This window comes from Talpa occidentalis, unplaced genomic scaffold (assembly GCF_014898055.3).
Source record: "Talpa occidentalis isolate TD23 unplaced genomic scaffold, MPIMG_talOcc4v2.1 talOcc4.3, whole genome shotgun sequence".
Taxonomy (NCBI): domain Eukaryota; kingdom Metazoa; phylum Chordata; class Mammalia; order Eulipotyphla; family Talpidae; genus Talpa; species Talpa occidentalis.
This window is the reverse complement of record NW_023603184.1, coordinates 95,158,857-95,177,399: the sequence shown is the minus strand read 5'-3', so window position 1 is coordinate 95,177,399 and position 18,543 is coordinate 95,158,857. Positions and strand designations below refer to the sequence as shown.

At 33.4% G+C, this 18,543-nt stretch overlaps 1 protein-coding gene across 2 annotated transcripts in view; it reads left to right on the top strand.

Annotated features, from left to right (window-relative positions):
* The window catches only part of KCNH7 (potassium voltage-gated channel subfamily H member 7), a 396,363-nt gene that overhangs the window by 9,449 nt on the left and 368,371 nt on the right, over nt 1-18,543 (top strand). The gene's annotated exons all lie outside the window — the stretch shown is intronic.

The window sequence follows — 18,543 nt, the reverse complement described above, 5'->3', positions numbered from 1 at the left end:
AATTGAGGGACTCTTGATTAACACAGTCTAGTCTTTTTCTAGGAAGTTTAGAAGAGATTCATATGGTAGCTTGATTCAGTAGCAGAAGCGCTATTGTGTTCCTGTCTTCTCTTCTTCTCACAACAAAGTTTTTTATCCTGACAAAATTATGTGATTTGTCAAAATTCACCACTAGCATCTAAAAGGGAAGTCATAAGTTTACAGGTGTGGAGAACCATCCGTTTAACCACCTTCAATTTTCTTCACCTTGTGTTGAGTATCGGACAGTTCCTCTACAAACCTCACTGCCTTGTGCTCCTATGCTCCTTCCAGAGGACACCCTTCTCTCCCTTGCATGGTCTTCTTTAAATCTCTCAGGTAACTTTGCCCACATTTCCTAACATTGTTTTTTCTTGTCTCTTAAAGACTTACAAAGTTATCTTCTAACAATCTGTTTCTATATCTTCTACTGTATGTTGAATCCGATGAAGGGATCTATTAAGTCATTTTTATAAAAACAGGAAGCCAAGGGATGGTAAAACATAATGTAAAATAACTCAGAAATACACTTATTGACTTATGAAAATGTCAGGTGACTCATTCTAGAGAAGTCTCATTCATTCCACATCCTATGCCAGTCATTTTGCTAGATAGAATGTTGCAAAATGAATAATTTATGCAGTTTATTAATTGAATAACTTAGTAACTTGCTGCCATATGGTTTATATATTATGAAACAATTTTTTCTAATACTTATTAATTTGGAGCTTTTTGTAAAAAAACATAACTAATTACTCTTTTCTTTAACCTAGAAGAAGAGATTAAATTGTCAGAACAGTCTAGACAGATCCTTAATGCTTGCAGAGTCAGCTGATTCTGATGGCATCCACAGGCCAGTAAAAGAAAGGAAATGTCTACTTGTTATTATAATAATATATGAATGTTTGCAAGTCATTCTAGTCCTCACATTAGATCTCTTTAGTTGAATACACATGATAAAATACATATAAAATCTTGCAAATTTCCTGCTATCTTTCTACACACAATCCCACATTTATATTGGTCTTCCAACACAGTTAATTCTTTTTCCCAAACTCTGAGTCATTGATTGAGATTGTAAGGCCTGTATGGTATCAGCAGACACTTCATCAGTCACATCCTGATATAGCATTTCAACACTTCAGCAAGGAATTCTATATCTCTACTCTTTCTCAAAGTGATTTAACTCCACTGTCAAAAAATTAGAAAATACAGAGAGAAAGTAGAAATAAAAGACCTATTATCTTAACGATAATAAATAACCACTCTTAAATATGGCATATATTCTATATATAATTTTTTATACAAATACACATGTGCCCACAACAAACTTTTTTTCAATAAGACCAGTATTACACTCAATGTATCCTGTTATTCTGACTGAAATATTTATCCTGAATATGTTCATAAGTTTTTGATTGTATATTTATTACATGAACACTCCATAAATTGTTTTAATATCCCTAAAGAATTACATTAATGGAACTATTACGGACAGTATTATTATTGAACACTATTGTTTTCAGCTGTTCACAACTCTAACAAAATATATAGAAACTGCATATACTTTTTGTACATCTGCACTGTTTTTTCCACTAGTATCTACTCCTGGAAGTATAATTGCTGGGCAAAACAGAACATGTATCTTAAAACCCTTGGTACCTCTTGACAAATTATACTTCAAAAGAAAGTATACTTTACTGCACATTTACTGTGTTTAAAAATTTTGCCATTCTTTTAAAATTTTTATTGAACCCATAAATTGATATCTTATTGTTTCATCACTAAGTTTAACCCAGAAGCTTTGTTGAAGACTTCATGAAAAATATTGGAAGCAATTTCTTTTCTTTAAATTTTTTATTAATTGATTAATTTTATTGACATAGGCTTATAATATTTTTGTGCTTTAGTGGTATAGAATCTCCCTCTCCAAGTGTTGCTACTGTTGTAGAGCAACCCCGATACAAAACGGGGTGCCTGACTGTGGGTCCTCACCTGCGCGCTTAAAAGGACTTATCAATTCTCTACTGCAGGCACACGTGAAAGGTTAATAAAAGGTTTATTTACAAGGGAAGGGGAAATGGGGAAATGTACAGCTCTGGGAGAAAAGTGGGAGACAAAGTTTTAAATGAGTCCTACCCGATCCGCCGATCAGGAATTCCAAAATGGCGCTCTCAGAGTTGGCCGCCAGCCAGGAGCGGTGAAGCCAGGAGGCGAGCGATCCCGAGCCAGAGAGAGCCCAAGGCCCACATGTTTGGTTTTTTATATCCAACCTGGCTGCCCAACTCCACCCTCAGGTCCCAGCCACCCTCCCTTGGTGGTGATGGGATTTGTCTTTCCCAGAGTCTTGATGGCTTTAGTCTGGAGTGGGGGTGGGGTCCACAAAGCCTGTATGGGATTAACTCAGGACATCATTTCCCCCTAACAATTATACACCACACCACCACCAAGACACCCATAGTCCGCAACTATAGTCCATTGTGGTCCCTCCCCACTTTGATTTTTGGCTCTCATCCCCTTCTGGTAATGAGTTCTACAGTCAGATTTCTAGGGTTTGTTTTATTTTGGCTTTACTTGACCCTTTGTGTTTTTTTTTTTTTTTTTTCTATATTCCACACATAAGTGACACCATCAGATATTTTTCTCCTGACTTATTTCACTTAACATAATCTCCTAATTCCATCCATGTTGTTGCAAGTGGCAAGAGTTTTTCTTCTTAAATAGCTATATAGTATTCCATTGTGTATATATACTACATCTTTCTGATCCATTTATCTATTTTTAGTACATGGGTTGTTTCTATAGCTTGGCTATTGTAAATAGTGCCACAATGAAGATGGTCATGTATATTTCCCTTCATATTAGTGTTTTGTATGTTTTGGGTAGATACCCAGGAGTGGAAATGATAGATCATATGGTGGATCTATTTTTAATATTTTGAGAAATCCCATACTGTTTTCCATGGGGAGTAGACAAGTCTACATTTCTATTAACAGTGTATAAAGGTTTCTTTTTTCCCACATCCTCACCAACATTTGTTGTTTCTAGTCTTTTTGATATGGGCCATTCTCACAGGTTTGAGGTGAGGTGGTATCTCATTGTGGTTTCGATTTGTGTCAATTTTTTTTCTTAATACAGTTCTTAGTATTGTCAAACCTCAGGAGAGGTAGGAAACTTTTGAAACCTGGCTTTATTGTTATTATTTTTTCCAGTTTTTAATTTTTTTATCTTAAAGATTTATTTATTCATGCATAGAAGAACCGGGATACAGGCCAGATGTGTGGGAGGATGAGAGGATTCACCAGAGACAGAGCAGAGAAAAGAACAGGCAGACTGACTGAAATACACTGCTGAGGGGAGCAGAGCAGCAGGTGAGACAGGAGAGGTCTGTTGCACCATGTGGGTATCTACCTGGCTGGCCCAGATTGAACCCGTGCTGCAGAGGCTGTGGACAGCATCTCAGCGCTGTGCTCAACCACCTGTGCCACCACAGGAGGCCCTTTAATTTTTTTTGTTGTTGTTGAAGCAACACTGCATTATAACAGTATTTAAGTATCAGGTGTGTAATATTAAAAATCAATATCTGTATATCATATATTATGTACCCCACCTTAACTCCAAGTCACATTTTCAAAAACTACTCTTCATGTTCACGTTTTCATTTCAGTAATTTGCTGGCAGTTTTCTAAGCTTCAATTTCAGAAGCCAATATCAATTATTAACTATTTAGTAGCATTCATTGAACTTTTTTGCCTTTCTATTTGAAATTAGTGGATTTTAATTCATTTCCCATATATATCTATTATCTGTGTAAGCTATAATGAAAATCTGCATGTATATATATATTTGAATTTTTATAGTTTTTTAAAATTCAAAATGATAAGCAGCAAAGGTAATAAATTCATAATAAATATTCTGATAGGATACCATGTCACAAAAATGAAATGTATTTATAAACCATAAATGCCATCAAATGTTCAAAATTATACAATAATACTTGAGGAAATAGATAACCGACAGAAACAACATAGTATTAGATAAACCACTGACTTTATCCCAATATAATACCACTGAAATGACTGCAGGGAAAGATCATTCTCTTCCCTGGCTGCCTTGCTTAACCAAGACATGCAGAGCTTGGGTAATCTGATCTTTCTAGCTGTGACTCAATTCTCGGGTCTTCCCTCCAGGTGTTCTTTATAATGAATGTCACTTAACCAAGGCTCAGTAGGATTTATGGATTTCCTGATTGCTGTTCTCAGAATTTGCTTCCCCAATGAAGGACTACACAAAAAATGCCAGTAATGATGCACAACATCAGCTGTCCTACTAGCTGGCTGCTATTCAGTTTTTACTATGAAATTATAGGACTTGTTTCTGTGGTTCATGTTTCCAGAATAGGCAGAAAGTGTTCTAATGAAATTTTATTCCCACCAACATTCGTAATTTTAAACATACTCACAAAACTGTGAGTATAGTGTGAGTTATACAACATTTTGTTTTATTTATTGACATCTTTGAGGATGCCAATATCTTCAATGATTAATTTCCCTCTGGAGAATACTTCACTTAGAGTTCTGTTGGTTTTTCTTGTCAATTTAATTTTTTTTTTATGCAAGGAATTTATATTATGTTCTTTAACCTTTACCAAATAAGAGCTTTATAATTCATTATTTTTCTTCAATAATATAACTAAAACTAAGTCTGGTGGAGTTGCAACTCAGCAACAAATAAACAAAAGTGTTTTCATACAGCTCTTACATAGCATTTAAAAATTGTTAGACACTAAAAATATTTTTTAAAGGAGTTAGAATATTGGAGGTTGTGGAGTTTGAAAGTTAAATAAAAAGAATGAAGATGAAGCCTGACCTTTAAAGCAATTTAGCTGCATGTTGGAGTAACTGGAAGAGACAAACAAAGAAAATCCCTGCCATTTAATTTTCATTCCTGGAGAAGTTAAATGTGCTAATTTCTGTTAAAGAGTTCAAGAAACATGGATTTAAAATACCCAGCAAGCTTTAAAAGTAGTGACATTCTAATATAACCAGGCAAGGCTTCTTTGTTACCAATCCATTATTTCAGATTTAAAATCACCACCTCTTCTCCTACCTACACCTAATATAATTATAACTGAAGTGAAAAGCCACATGCTGATTCTTATTTTTGTTGATTTTTGTTTATTTTCATCTAGTCACCCTGGCAGTAAACTATTAGTTCATAGTATGGGCCAGCTAAATATCTGTCTGTGGCAACTTACATATTTTTTAATAACTAGGATGAATTAAGTAATAGAGTGTGGTTTGAATCCTATAAATAGTACTATCATTTGTTGAGTACTTTATAGTATGCCAGTACTCATAAAAAAAGTTTGTTGTCCCCCAACCTCACAACATCCCATGAGGTAGGTATTTGATTATTTCCACTTTACAGACTGGAAAAATAAAGTCACTAAACTTTCCCAAGTCTACACATGTGGTCTCTAACCAAGCTGCTATTGATATTAGTTGTCATCTTTTAGAGTCTCTGCCCTTACAGCTCTCCTGTATCACCTCAGCTACTCTGATCTATGTGGTGTCTAGACCCATCCCATGTACCTTTATATACAGTACAGTCCCATGTTGATGGAAAAGTGTAAATTGTTTCCAGATTTTAGTCATTTAAATATTATTAAATTTGAAGCCTTTTAATCTTCTCTTAAATGCAATTAGACAAAAACTTACCTGTCTTAGGAGTTTTAGAAATAATTTCATTACTGTTTCTAAAATGCTTAATGCAGTGCCTTGCATAAAGTGTTTGCACAATAAATGATTTACTGAAATAAATGGAAGAATCAAAATGTGATGCAAACTGTCTTTGCCATTTGACCGCTCAAGTTGCTTCCTCAATAAAGTAGAAGATATCGCTTGCCTATTTGAAAGAGATGATGCAGAGGTGGCAGAGCTTAGTAGCCAAGGTCAAGGACTCTGGAGTCAGGTTGCCTTTATCTAAATCCTGAATGTATTTACCTTGTGGTCTTCTGTAAGTTACCTAACTGCCCTGTCTTCAGCTTTATCATCAGTGAAAATGGAGCATATGATAATAGAAATTATTTTATAGGGTTTTTCCAGGACTAATTGTGACTATACTTGTAAAAGCACTTACAACAGTTCCTGGTACCTTGTAAGTGCAATATAAATGTTAACAAATAATATGAAAAGAAAAAAAAAAGTGAAAAGGAATTGGTTTAAAAATACATATGTTGAGATGCTCACTGAGTGTTGTGCTCAAAAGAAAATTTGGAGCTACATGTGTGGCTGAGTAAAACTTGTGAACAAAATTTTGACGTCAGTATGTAAGAGAAGAAATTAGCAGTATTCTTGAAAATTTAAAATGTGAAAATCCAGGAATGTTATCCTTAGAGATTATAGCCTCAATCAAATTCTGCATAATTCACTTTTTAGATCTATTTTAAAGTGCTGAAGCTTGTTTTAGTTGTGATTATTCTGAAAATGTCAGCAGTCTGGGTGACTTGGGCTCTTACAATTTTTTTATGTGCAGCTGTCTTTCAGCTACATTGCAACTAATTCCAGTAATGGCATTTCAGAAATCAGTGTGTTTTGTAAGTGAATGTTCCCAAAGTCACAGTGAGCTGTTAATTCAGTTCACCTCTCCTCTCTCCAGGATTTACTGGTAATCAAGATCAATTTTATTTAATGCAATGGTATGGAATTAATTGAAGTTTATCAATCTGTAGATGATATGTAGATATAAATGCCGAAATACTTAGACACCATAACTGAGGTGACAATATGCTTTATTATCCAAAGCAGGATTCTTGTTGAAGTAAAAGGGGAATTTATTAATAATTATATGAGGAGAATAGGACAAATTGGAATTATGAACACTCTCTAAATATGACCTATATATAGCACTTTGTAGAAGGATTTTCAATATGTTAGACATTTTATATCACAGGCATTTTATAAATACTTTTAAGGTTCTTGAAACTGGTGAGTTTAAAAATGTGCCTCTCATTCTTGGTAAGCCTAAAATGCTTAGTTGTAGACAAAGACAGCATCTTGCAATCTGGAGAAATGAGTCAGAATTCCTCTAAAGAATATATTGCACTTGCTAAACTCTTTGAAATAGGACTACAAATGAATATCTCCATAAATATCACATTGAAAGTCCTTAGTAAAGGAATTAACCTTAACCACTTTGTGAACCACCGTGAGTCATGAAAGCAGAATGGACTAAAGGTAAAGAGGTTGAGTTTATTGCCAAAAGTCTTTTGTATCTTGGACTCAAAAATTCTATAAAGGATCTTTATCTTGGAATCTAGCAGAGCGTGTGCATTCACAGGGTGTGTGCAAACTTTTTTATTTTTTAAACCAGTTTCTCTATCAGGCCTTAGTCATATAGGTCTATTTGTAATCCCTTGATAAATTTAGCTTGGTTTTGGTGTAGAATTTGTTTTCTAAAGGATATGTATTAAGTAAAAGGAAAACCCTCAGATAAGTATGAGTGGACAGCATTAAAGAAGGATGTTATCAACATTGTGCTAAAAAAAAAAACAACAAAACTTAATTAGTTAATTAAGATTTACAATACAAAGTAAACATATTAGTTCTCATGAGTTTAAATGGAAATTCATCTCTCCAAATTTAAAGATAAAAATGCAGTTATCAAAAAGTCAAAAATAAGAGTAATTAGTTGTTTTCAGAGTAAAGTTAAATGAAAGTGGTAAAGCTGGTATTCTTCTATTGCTCATATTTTTCCAGATACCATACAAACATAAATGGAATTATCTTTGTGAAAATTGGGCTCGTAAACAAATTTAGCTTTTACAGTACTAAAATCCAAAAAAAGTGGAGAAATTATGAATAACAGTAATTATAAATCTCCTCTTTCCCTTCTAGAATCAGTTTTCTATTCCTTTTACATTTCCCTTGTTGTTGAGGTCATTGTCCATAGTGAAACTACCAAAAAAGTGTGTGCAAAATAAATGAAGGTATAAAAGATTGCATCTAACATTTTGCTCTGTTTTCCTTGTGTGTTATGGTATACAACTCTGTATTTGCTAAATAAAAGCTCACAGAGTAAAGACAGGACTGATTAGATACATAAAATAATCTCTGATTTTGGGTTGTCTTATTTTTGGTTGAAAATGTTTTCCCTACATAATGAGTAGAATGAAAAAATATATATGCAGGACCTCCCTGGTGACACAAGGGATTAAGCACTGCACTATGAAGCAATCCACAGCCTCTGCAGCATGTGTTTGATCCTGGGCTAGCCAGAGAGAAACCCACATGGTGAGACAGACCTCTCCTGTCTCGCCTGCTGCTCACCTCAGCAGTATATTTCAGTCAATCTGCCTGTTCTGTTCCCTACACTGTCTCTGGTGGATCCTCCACATTTCTGGCCTGTACCTCAGCTCTTGTATGCATAAATAAATAAATCTTAAAAAAAAAAAGAAAAGAAAAAACACATATGCAGATTTTCAATCAACATTATTTTTAATTTAGCCCCTCCCCACCTACTCCCTACATTTATTATGGGAAAACATAATAAATGTTTTGTCTGCAGACAAAACATGAGCTTTACATGGTAGACATTCTTAGTAGCTTAGAAGAAAAATGAACACTCTTTCCAGTGGTTACAAGATAAGAAGCCCAAATGAAAACGGTGGGCAAAGACATGTATAGATACCTCATATAAGAAAGATACCACAATAGCCAATCAGCACATGAAAAGGTGAATGCAATTTAAAACCAAAGTAAGGATTCTACTTAACACCCACTAGAATATGTAAAATTAAATGAGCGACAACATCAAACATTGATGAGAATGTGGAACAACTGAGACTTCACATTGTCAGTGGAATTACAAAATGCTAAACAGCGTTTCATTATAATATTAACATATACCTACCGTATTATCCAGGAATCCCTTTTTTAGATCTTTAAACAATAGAAATCAAAATATATTTCCAAAAAAATTTATATAAATGTTTGTGGCAACTTTATAACATATCATATCTGGAAACAACCCTAATGTTCCTCAACAAGCGAATAGTTAAAGAAATTGTGTTAGAGCCATCGATGTTGAGAAGTTAAAGACAGAAAATACTCAAGTTACAATAACAGACTATTCACATAAAAGCACAACATGAATAATTCTGAGAAACATGTTAAGCACAAAATATCATAAACAAAAAAAATTAATTACTGCATAATTACTGCATAATTGCTGCATAATTACTGTATAATTCCATTTATATAATGTTCAATATTAGGAAAAGCCAACTAATGTATGGTGATAAAAATCAAAACAGGAGTTCCTGTGGAATAGGAGGAGTAAGAATTGACTGGCAATAAGTACAGAGACACGTTTGAAAGTGTGGACTTATTCGATATTTGATTGGCATGTTGACTATATGAGTCTTTTATGGTTCCAAATTCAATTGTGTATTTAAATTTGCATTGTGCTCTACATAAATCATACCTCAATTTAAAATATTACTAGTTTTACAGTCAGACAATTTCTTCAATAGCCATACAATTATTGTACAGACTTTAGTAAGACTTAGATAAATGGATCAAGGAAATGTGTTCTTCTAATTCTGGACATTTACTTTCATGTATAGAGAATTAGTATTATATTCAATATTCTGCTGATTGGATTTTTATTATAGCAGTAAAAATCAGTCAAAAATTCATTTTTCGTCTTTTTTTTTTAAACTTGAAAGACCTTAGTAATATCCTGCCATGATTTATTTTCACGTTTTAGGAAATAAAGTTTCAACATCTGATAAACAATGTTTTATTTATTTTCCTTAGTAGTCTCAGATTTTAACAGTCCCTCCAAGAAACAATCATCTGCTTTGTTATATATGAGCCTATTTTCTACCCATTTTCATCCTGTTTAATAGTGGTAATTCACAATTTCAAATGCATTATTTGACCCCTTTAAAATTGTATCTAAGCCAGTTGCATTTAACTCCTTCCTACATTAGTAAATACTATTTAAGTTTTGTTTAGTGACTTTTTTAAAATTTTCAGGTGACAATGGATATGCTCTAATCTGTAAGCCCTTCATGGGTGTGTGTGGGGGGGGGTACTCACTATTGATTCCTGCTTGTAGTTTTCAAGATTCTGTTGTAGGAAGGGCAGAAATGATTATTATCAATGAGAGTCAATTTTTCTTTGATGTAGACCCAAAGCATTCTACTGAAAGAAAATGAAAGTGAAGAAATGACAATGGAATGATAGAAAGGGTCTTTTTTGGTGGGGCAGATTTCTAAATATGGTTTTTCATATAGGTTATTAGGAAATTTAATTGTATGATCCAGTAGATATATATGCTATTAATGCCATCAGGTGCCTCTCTTCTTCATCAAAAACTTGAAATCTAGAATGGCAGAACTCTTTGAAGATTGGAAAAAAGGATGCTTAAATGTATAGTAATATCAGGGTTAATAAGAATGCCCCCATGAGGTGGTACTCTTTATATTTATAAATACATATGTCTTAAAGAAGCTTATCTGTTTAGTTTATCTGTGCCATTACAGCTTAGGTAGGCTTGTTTATGATGCAAACTTGATGTTTTATTGACTTTGGGACTGACATCAAGGGCAGTCAGCTTTCCTCAGTGGCCTCCATGGTACCCCTTTGTTTTCCAGTATGCGTAATCCATCAGTGAATTCTCACCCAAATTTTTATTTTTTAATTTTTATTCTTCTTTATGTTGGGTAGCTTAAAATCAAATCCAAACCACATCTAAAACCTAGAGCACATATAACTATATTATTTCATAAGAGTTCTAAGGATAGAATATTTGCTCACATCATGAGATTTGAATTATGTCCTAATTATCTCATCATGTAATAGATGACTAAAGATTATTGAATACACACATATCTTTTTAAGGAAAAATGTGTGTTTCAATTTAATATCACTCTGATTACTTCTGCCAGGTTAAAATCTTTAAATCTCTACTAATATAACCAGAAATTTCATTTTGATAATTCTGTTCCCTTAAGAATAAACTGAATCAGCATGTTTAGTATATATCAGAGAATAAGAAATAGAGTTGGCCTTCCATATCCAGAGGCTCTCAATCCACAGATTCAACTAGTAGCAGAAGGAAAACACATACAATATAATTATGCTTAAGATGGTTGCATCTTTACTGAACATGTACAGTTATTTTTCTTGTCATTACCTAAACAGTATAACATTGCAACTATGTACATGATATTTCCATTGTATTAGGTATTGTAAGTTATCTAGATGATTTAAAGTATACAAGAAAATATGTGTATGTTATATGGAAATGCTAAACCTTTTTATACAAGAGAGTTGAGCATCCTCAGATTTTGGTATCTGTGAGGATCTTGTAAACAATTCCTCCAGGGTGACAGGGAATGAGTCTTATCTTCTTTAATTGTGGTAAACATTAGATTAAGATTTATGGTATTTACATTTGAAATATTTGGGAAGAATACTTTTTCTATGATAAAAAAATGTTACTTTCAAAGTATAAAGACAAAAAGTTTATGTTTGCTGCTCAGTTATCAGAAGAGGCAAAAAACAGAAACAGTAATGGAATAGAGATGAAAACCACAAGGAGGGAAGATTCAAATGTAGGAAAACAAAGCCATAAAGTACAAAGATAACAAGGATATGGGCCTATGAGGGGAAATGCTTCAAGGCAATGAGGGGATAATAGAAGAATGAATATTTACACACATATAAATATAGAAGAAACACTGTTAATTCCACTCATTAAAAGTAAACATGACAATGAAATCTTTGACAATCACAAATTCAAGAGGTTTATCTGAGACTAGATATCATGATCCTAGAAGGATGCATTCTGTATAGTGAAGAATATTTACTCCTAAGATCTATTTACCATTCTACTTGGAGCTAAGGCAAAAGTTATGAATAATGGATAACAGGACTCCCTAATTGTCTCTGTAACAAAAGGAACAGCACTGGAATTCATTTTATCTTCTTGTGTGAGAACCATATATTGACAGTTACACAGATAAAAGAACTTCCCTTCTATAGATAACAGGTCTTTGTTTCAAACAACAGATTTACTTTTCCAGAAGTAGAGGCTAATACATAGGGCCTATTTTGCTCTACACACCTAATCTCTTTGGTGAAGTAACTAGATTAAGCCTCCTGGAAAACAAGATAATAATGATAATGGTATTTCCATCCTTGAATCAATTTCAAACAATACTATCTAGAGAGAGAATGCTGTAGAATCACAAAACTTTATGGTGATAAGAAACTGGAATCTCCTAATATGCTTTTTAGGAAGTATAGCAGTGCTTTCTGACTGAGTGCCTGTCCTCAAAATGCTAACTAGGTTTCTGCCTGCCTCCCTGTTCTTTTTCTCCATTGCTATCCTCTTCCATCCTTCCCTCCTTCTTTATCTCAACAAACTTTATTTTACAAATGTCGAAACTGAGGCCAAGCAACTTGTCAAATTCACTAGACATTAGGACCCATATCTTCCAATTCCAAAACAGGGCTAGATTTTCCATTATATGGTGAAAGCATTCTTCTTTCCCATGCTCTTGAACAAGCAATATTCTTCAAGTATCAATAAAAATTTAATTTACTTTTCTTGAAAATAAGGAGCCTTTACTGGATTTCAATAGCATTTTTCACTGAGTTTGCATGATCATAGCTTTCTACTAACTCACTGAACATTTTATTTACTCTTTTGATGTTTATTTAAACTACTTTCATGACACTTTTTTTTCCCCCAGTGTAATACATGAAGTATATGAATCCTCAAATTGACTTAAGCCCCTTGAGAAATGATGGTGCTATTTGTATTCGACATTAAAATAGAAAGCATCATTAATTGTCATAAAATCACACTGCAGTATTCTAAGGGAATTATATCTTACAAGGCATCTTTAAGGACATTAAAAGTGAGATGGAATGCAGATGTTTAAATGGAGGAGTTTAACTTATTTTTACTTAATGAGCACTTGCAGGTATTTTTGGGTAATGCATACAATTTAGGGACATATTTGTATTTGTGTCCATAGAAAGGCTAACATCATCCAGGCATATCTATTCATGATAATTCATGTTCACTACAGAATAACTATTAAATTAGACTGGTACATTCTAGTTAAAGGAAGATCTCTGAAATTTGTGTTTGTGTTTCTTTCTCAATGAAGATTCAGAAATTATCTTTGAATACATCCTTAGAATTTTCTTCCTCTCCAAAGTTCCACCATCCTGAAAACTCTGGTATCCCTGTCCCTTTTTGGCTTCCAGTTGTGTCTAAGAGGACACTAGTGGTTGGACAATTATGGAAATGCCAGTTAATAATATTTTCTTCCTGCATGCTCTGCCTTGCTGATTGCACTCTTAATTTACCCAACTGTGGAAAATAATTAAACATTCCCTTTTTAAAAAAAAACTCTGTTGAGAGTATAAATATTTGGTCAGAGTCTTGAAAATACACGATTTCATTTGCTGCTATCTTTATTTGGTAGATAATTGTCTTTGACATTTTAATTATGTTAATGTGATGTTGAGGTATTTCTTACCTCAATTTTTTTAAAGGATAAATAATAGTATTGAGAATCATGTGATCTATTTTATTCAAAGATTTAGGTGTCAGTGGCCTTCCTTTTTCCAAATTATTTTTCTTAATATCTAAGTGGTAATTAGGGGAGGAAGCTTTTATGATGTACTATTTTAGGAATATAGCCTTTTTATCATTCACTATTACGTTATGGTACACAGTGTTTGAGAAATCTAATCATGGGAGGGGGATCATTATCAGAGTAATTTTTGATGCAAAGATGATTTTATTAGGAATGATTTAAAAATTCAGTATAACTGCCTCTAAACTGTATGTGTAGAATTTAAGACTGTAAAGGATTCTAAAGTTGGGGATTTTAACAATCAGGCTGTTTTGTCTTTTTTTGTTGTTGTTGTTGTTGGCTGTTGGTTGTGCTAAATAAAGGAGGAGAGGGATGGAATATGAATCAACCTGTAAAACATGGGCTAAGATCAGATGAACAAGCAGTGAGAGAAGACTACTATCCAGAGAGGCAGGGAGCTAGCCAGAGTAGGCTGCAGTGGTTCCTGGAGGCCCTTGTGTGCCAGGAATAATCCCACAGTGGCTGGATGTGGTCTATAGGGTCTGGCGCAGCCAAGGTATGGTGGGCAGCATGCAAAGGGCCACAATTGGTGGCTTTTTACCAAGGTATTTGTGGGGGGCTTTATTAACAGAATGGCTATGCTCTGAATAATTGCTAAGTTATCATATATGTATATAACTTGTACATAAATCACATCCTGGCCACACACTGTTCATTACACATGTGAATTTTTTTCTTGCTATGAAAAGTGTAAGTTTTCTCTATATGAACATAGCATACAGGGTGCCAATGTGGTTTAAGTCTAGAATGAGAAGAAATTTATACTTATTAGCCAAATGCAGCATTTTCTCCTAATAGTCATTAGAATCCTGGTGTCACACTAGGGCTTTCAAAATTCTCTGAGATGGAAACTACTAGTGACTATATAGTGTTAAAGTGATTTTCATTCTTGCCCGTGAGCCTCATCTTTCAATTTCTTCCTCTATTCCTATAGAAAATTCACTAGAATAGTTATGTGAGGGAGATGGCTACTTATTGGGAGGAAATGTAAAAGAGTATATTGCTGGTATGATTCACAGTGTCTTTTACCATAACTGAATTGTCATAGCACACCTGAGTTTGTCTCAGACTCAGCTGTTCTAAGAAAATAATAGGAAATTTTGTGAATCACTCTATCATGTCTGCTTAGAATTTTATTAGTAAATGAAGTTTAGGTGTTACTGGAGCAATCTTGAAAGAGGTAGATGAGATTGCTGATAAGACAATTCACTAAAACTCCTATTTCTTTTAAATTTGGAAATAATGCCGCATAGTGTATTAAATGTATTTGCCTCATTTGGTGTTTAAAAATGTAAGAGAGAATACAAATATTAAAATACAATTTTCCTACTGACAAACTTAAGAGAAATTTGGGTGAATTGTTCAATTTGTAAAGCTGTGTTCAGTGGTTGATAGTGGACAGGAAATAGCTAAGTCTCTCCGTGCCTTTCCCACTAGCAATTGTGGGAGAGTGACTAATGGACATAAAGTGCTGATCTAAAAGTCTTAGAAGTTTCACTAAGTTTTAATGAGCCTCACCAATCACCCTTAACGGCAGGCTGATATTTTACAGACACTCTAATAAAGTTTTATCTTCTACTGTTCAGTGGCACTATTGTATGTACAAAAGTGGAGGGATGCTCCTGATGAGGAAGACTGGTCTGGCAGAGCAGAGGAGTGTAAATTTGACTTTAATATTCATCCATGCTGATCATACCTTTCTTTGAATGGAAGGTTAGCATGTGTCAATCATTCCTGAACCTGCTTGGGTTCTGGGGAGAAAAGCATCGAATGTTAATTGTACAAACTGCCATATTATCTGACTTATACTCTCACTTTCAACTTTCCCAGTCTTCTGTTTCTGTAGTCTTTGTCCTTTGTCCTTTGTCTGACTTTGAACATACAAAATTACTGTGTACATTTCAAAGGAAGGGAAGAGAGGAAATCTATCTTCTCATTGGTTGCTCACTGATTTCTGCCCCCAGCTTTCATGTAATAATTCTTAGAATTCTTCTTCTTACCTTCTTTGCATTTCCTCACCACCATCTCCATCCATAAGTCCCAGAAACCCCAGTTATTCTATCGAAACTGTACTCTCAAAGATTGCAGAGTGTTGATGTTTGCCTTGGTTAGAATATACTCTACATGGTCCTCCTGTCTCATCTTTTGGAGACTGCAATGTCCTTCTACTCTATTTCTTTGACACTCATTTCCTACTCTCTTTGGATCTTAATTCCTTATTTTCATTGTTCATTTTTCATCTGTGCTATGATTTCTTGACTCCTTCCCATGAAACTTTTTTTTTGCCTATACTAAAGTATCATTTCCTAATGCCTAGTGGTAATCCCAGATTCACTCCAACTATCCAATTATGTTGGTTTCATCTGGCCCTGTTTTTACTGTTTGTTTGTTTTTTTTCTCAAAATATTGAAAGGCCTCCCATTTCCTTCTGCTTCCTGCTAACTAATCTGTTGATGTATTAAGCTTCAAGGTCTCTCATGAACTAACTTTACTCTATAGTCTGATGTTTCTCACATTTTTCTCCATGACCAGAAAATTTTTTTTTCAGCTTAATGTATGTGCACAGGTACACCCCCCCCCCAAACACACACATACACACATAGTGCCATATATGCCTATAATTGAAACAAGTTCTCTGAGACAATGTTTACACGTACAATTTACTCTCATTTTTTCTATTTTCTTTCCTTTAAAATGTAAATTTAGTAAGCTCCTAAGTTGACTTCCTATAACAACACAAAGTTTGAAGCAGTTTACTTCTCTGATTTTTCACCTTTCCATACTCTGTCCCTTCACATTTCTCTAGAAGGATCTATCTCTATAAGCACAAACACTGTGGTTTCTGTATGTTTAGTCATGCTTTTTTCCAGCTCAAGTATTTTCTAATTATAAAAACATTTCTGCCAGCTTCAGCTCCAGAAAATCCCTAGTTCCTGCAAAGGACAACATCTCAAAACTTTCCTATACAAGATGACCAGAGACTTGTAGTGATTTTTAATAGCAAATGCTATATTTTATGACTATCTAGTTTGTGAATACATTATGAATAGCACAGTAAATGGTCAAGCAAAGCTAGTAAGTCCTATGTTAATTGATAAAAATATCTGAGCGCTATTAATTCAGTTTTCAAACTGCTGGATTTATATGGTGATATGAAAAGAACTTAGTTTTTGAGGTCCAGAAATAAATCATTGCACTACTATTTATGTCACATGTTCATGGGCAAAATCCTTAAATTTCTTTCACAATTGTAAAATAGGAATAACAGAACCTCTCTAAAAGTATGAAATGAGAATGCTTACAAAAACCCTTGCAATATACTAGATGCCCAGTGAATATTGTTAACTATGCTGCCCTGGCACAAAACTACTTTATAACATTGTTTTGCTTGGTTTTCTTTCTATTTGCTTATAGTATTTTTAAATATGATCTTTTACCTCCTTTATTATACTTTTCCGATTAAGCCAGTTACCTGCTAGAAATATTTTTCTAAATTTTATACTTGTGACAATGTCTAACAAATAATAAATGGGACAATTATGCATGCCTTAAGGTTCTGGTCCACCCTTATATTATTCAATACATAACTCTCCAATAATCTAAAGAGCAAAGAGATACAACTGGCTGCTATATTATATTTTCTCTGTAGAATATTTTATCATAAGATCTGCTGAATATTTTATCCTAAGATTTGCTGCCACCAACACTGAAGGTTCATTATACCAAATTAAATTTATTTTAAAATGTTTTATTTTTAAATAAAAAAAGTTTCTGAAATAAATAAGAAAAATATTTGAGCTAATTCTTCATGTCAGCGGATGGTTTGCCTTTAGCATAAATAGTTATTGACCAATTATGCGATAATATTTTTTTAAATTTGTAAAAGAAAAATTTTGAATCTTACAATAAACTGGGACACTAAGTTTCAGCAGCACATATTGCATCAGATTTTATAACTAAATTTAAATCTATTTTCAACTTTCTGCTTTATATGTAGGCAAAAATGAAAGTGACATACATAAAATCATGTCTGTTAAGCATTTTAAATTTAAAATATATTGTTTTGCTCACCAAATCTCCCAAGAGTGGGACTTGCTGTAACAATGATCTAGCATCAGCTAGAAGGCATAGGGTAATAGAAACTGACATCAGACATAAAGAATTAAAATGGGTGAGGTAAGCAAACATGAATATAAACATGTCTTTCCTACTAATATTACCTTACCTTTTTACTTGCAAAATAAATTCAGTCTAAAACATTTCTCTCCCTTTCCTCTTGATTTTTGTTATGTCATTTCATCACAGGTAAAAATGTAACATGATGAGATAACAGTTCTGACAGAGTTTCTCATGATACACATTTTACATACTGACTTCTTACCCACCTTCTCCTAATTTCGAAGATATTTTCCTAGTGGAATAAATTTACTTTGTGTCAATATTTTAAAAGCATTACCTCTGTTGGTTTCAGATTATCAATTGTAATATGAATGTTATAAAATAGATATAGTATAGATATTATTAATTTACAGGTGTATGTTAAAAATGATGAGAATGAATGATCTACAAAAAAAAATCTGAAATCTTTAAGTCTGTGCCAACTAACGAATGATTAAAACTTTTGTAGAATAAACAGTGACTGTTATTCTAGTTCCATGTTACCTCTGCTCTCAGTTTATATAGAAAATATGAAAGTTATTTTTGCTTATATATTTACTACCCTAATTGTATTTCAAAGTGTCTATGTAAAATATTATATATATATATATATATAAATAACATTCAACGTGGGTTATCCTTAGAAAGGTAGTCTTAATAGGACTTTATTTCTTATGAGA